Here is a 3,663-nt window from a genome sequence, read left to right as displayed (position 1 = left end):
TGGTGACAATGGTATAGGTAATGTAGGAGTAGTACTAGATGAAGGCATGACAGATGAAACTGGAAAAACAACATTGTTATTTGAAGTGACTACATGTATAGGGAAAGAAGGAAATGACACAACAGGTTGTATGTGTTTATATTTCAAGTGTATTAATAAGTCTGTATATGGGGACTCTTGTTCATCAAATACAACATGTCTCAAAATGTAAATCATTTGTGTAGACACTTAAAAACAGATGTAACCTTTATATTGAGATGCATAGCCCAAAAACACACATTTGGTAGTCTTAGCTTATAACTTTGTGCTATTGTATGGCTTGAGTAATGGATAACAGGTACATCCAAATATTCTCAGGTGAGAAATAACTGGAACAGCTTTAAACAGGACTTCAAAAGGTGATTTGTGGTTCATTACTGGTGTTGGCATCCTATTGATAAGATATGTGGCAGTTTGACAAGCATAGGACCAAAATTTGGATGGTAATTTAACTGTTTGAAGTAAAGTAACTATGGTTTCTATAATGTGTCTATGCTTTCTCTCCGATAGACCATTTTGTTCAGGAGTATGTGGACAAGATTTGTGATGTGAAATGCCTTTATCAGCAAGAAAAGACTGAAAGTTCTTACTGATATATTTCCCTCCCCCATCACTCTGTAGTATTTTAATCATTGCAAAGAAGAAGTTAAGAACATAATTGTAGAAGGCAACAAAATTGGGAAAAACATCAGATTTATTAACCAATGGAAATATCTGGCAATACCTTGTACAATCATCTATAAATGTGACATAGTACTTATAGCTATCTACTGAAATACATGGAAAAGAACCCCAAAGGTCACTATGCAGAATCTCAAAGGGATTTACAGACTTATTGACACTATTTGGAAAATGGTAGTTTACAAAACTTGCTCTCCAAGTAAGTTGTACACATAATGGGAACATTTGTGGTTTTACATGACAAGTGTGCTTTATTTAACATCTGAGACACAATATTATTGGATGGATGTCCTAATCTATTATGCCAAGTGGAGGAAAGAACAAGCTAACCAAGATAGGTCTGAGCTGATGATGTAGCCTTGGTTATGACAGAATTGGAAGAAGCAATTGGGATGGGATAAAGTCCATTACTGCACAGCCCTTTGAAGAGAGTCCTCCATGTAACCTTGTCTTGGATCTAGAAACAAAAAGCATAGAAAATGAGCCAACAATTAATGTCCAAACAAATTCTATGCATATAAAGCAAATTTTGAGTTAACATGGGAACATATAGCACAAAATTTAAGTTGACTGGTTTCACTGTGGTATTAAGAACATTTCTACCAATATGGGACACTTGCAAACCTTCACCATTTGCAGTTTGAACTTTGAATAGTCTTATTTGATGGGTAAGGTGATGCCAAAGACAAATTGGAGAGATCTGCAGTCATGTGATTAGTGGCTTCAGAGTCAGTAAACCATACTTGAGGAGATTGCTGAGAATTGGATGGTGGAGAGAAACTGGTCATAGTAGTGTGCATAGCCTGCATGGATAGATGTTGAGATTGATATTGTGAAGATGTTATAGAACAGCCTGACATTGGATATGATTGTCTATAAGGGGATAACATTTGTCCATGAGTAGACCGAGAGGTAGGACCAACATAATTGGGACCCTTATCATTGTAGAAACAATACCATGTAGTGTGGTTATTCATGCCATATATAAGACATTTTGCATGCTCAGGAGGTTTGGAACCACAGAAAGGTGCAATGTGTCCTTCAACATTGCATAATTGATAGATTTGAATTGGAGGTGCAAATGGATTGGTATAGTATTGAGCAGGTGATTGTCCAAGTACACCTGAATTAGTGGTAGGAAGAACATGAGTTTAAGTATGAAAATGTGGTCTTGAATTGTAAGACCTGGAACCCTGATTAAACTTTCCTTTCCCATTGTTTTTATTACCATAAGCATGTTTATAACCCTTAGAGACAAAGGATGAATGACCTGTTGATTGTTGGAAACAAAATCCTTTTGATGCAGAGGGTGCATTACCAGCAACCATAGCAGAAAGAAATGGTACATTCGAGGAATTAACAACAATTACTTCCTCAGCAAGTAATTATGATATAAACTCCTTGATCCTAATAACACTTTCACGACCCCTGATGACACACCTAAAAGTATTGTATTCAGGTGGCAGACCATTCAAAGCAAGAATGATAATATCTTCATCAGTGTTGTAAACAGGTGCAGCATACAAATAATTTCTGGCTTCTTTAATTCGATGTAAGTACTGAGTAACAGTATCTGACCCTGGCCCTTTCTGTATAGTTTGTAAATTGGATTTCATTTGGAAAATACTAGTCCTAGAGACTGTAGAAAACTGTTCTTTCAACGTAATCCACAAATATTTAAAGCTAGTGCTCCCAATTGCACAAGACACAACAATAGGAGAGAGAGTAGCAGTAATTAACGCATAATAGCACGATCATGCATCTTCCAAACGATAAGGGCATCACTTTCAATAGAAGAAGAGTCAGATGAACTTATACCAGATTCACCAGACTGTGTAGTATGTTGATCCAGACATGGAGTTGAACCGTCGACAAACCCCATGATACCATTACTTTCCAGCAGCAACTGCAATTGAAAATGCAATTCAGGTAATTGGAATCATCAAGTTTCACACTAACCGAAGTGGAAACTGAAGAAATCAGGGTCGTGATTAGAGATTGAAGAATCAAAAGTTGCGACGCAATCACCATTGCAAAGCAGAATTTGATTCACAAAGCTTGATTCTGAAGTAAAATTTCACCGAGAATTCGGCACAAACACTTGGTGTGCACTAATTGAGAAGATACTAAAAAAGATTGATCAAGGATCGCGATCAACCAAACCCTAGATTCAGGAGGGCTTACAAGAAGACGAGTTGAATTGCAGAGAGAGAGCACGGTTCAGGAAGATGAAGATCAAATCTTGATGAGCGAAAGCAGAACAAGGATCGACAGATCATGCGTCAGCAACTATGGTGATTGATACCATGTTAACTAATGAATGAAGATCTTGATGAACACAGAGAGAGAAAGAGCTTAGACTTTAGAGAAAGAAAGAGAGCGAAAATTGTAAACTGAATATCTTCTTGTTATATTTCTTGACAACCAAGTAATACATGTGATATGGTATTTATACAACTCTCAGCAACACTATCTAACTGTCTAACTAACTAAGCTAACAATCTTAGTACAAGTGGCACAATCCTAACCATCAATACTTCTATACTCCATCACTTACCATATTTTCTGTCTAATTATTCGTGTTCTTTCTGCGGGAAATTGATCGAGAAGTTAACTCTCCCCCGGCCAAAAATAAAGGTTTGTGTTTGACATATTGTTATAAACATTAATTTCTCTTTTCTACGCCATGGGGATATTGGTTTCTCCAATCTAAATTTTTTTACAAATCTCAATCTTTTGGGTTGACAAACAATATACCTGCTGTATTGATTAGTACGTACTACGTAGTTAATTACACGTAAACAACTAAACACCTAAGTAATCTCGTCCCAGTATCAGTATTGCATGGCTTATTAGGTCTATAAATTGAAGTTTTTGGTATGTTGATATATCAAGGCCCCTAAGCCTGCTCCTAGCAGCAAATACGTGAAAGTGAAGCTTTCA

General features: G+C 36.6%; 1 long non-coding RNA gene across 2 annotated transcripts; it reads right to left on the bottom strand.

The window, feature by feature from the left end:
* Nucleotides 1-715: 715 nt before the first annotated feature.
* LOC108172666 (uncharacterized) lies at nucleotides 716-3,230 on the bottom strand. 2 transcript variants are annotated; one of them, XR_011583353.1, is made up of 4 exons: nucleotides 2,905-3,230; nucleotides 2,539-2,626; nucleotides 1,345-1,523; nucleotides 716-1,177 (listed from the first exon to the last, which is right to left on the bottom strand). It is a non-coding gene; the product is annotated as an uncharacterized lncRNA (long non-coding RNA). The 2 variants fall into 2 exon arrangements; XR_011583352.1 differs by lacking the exons at nucleotides 716-1,177; nucleotides 1,345-1,523 and adding an exon at nucleotides 1,678-1,843.
* Between the last annotated feature and the right edge of the window lie 433 nt (nucleotides 3,231-3,663).

Source organism: Malus domestica, chromosome 08 (genome assembly GCF_042453785.1).
Source record: "Malus domestica chromosome 08, GDT2T_hap1".
Lineage (NCBI taxonomy): Eukaryota > Viridiplantae > Streptophyta > Magnoliopsida > Rosales > Rosaceae > Malus > Malus domestica.
This window is presented reverse-complemented; position numbering and strand designations above follow the sequence as displayed.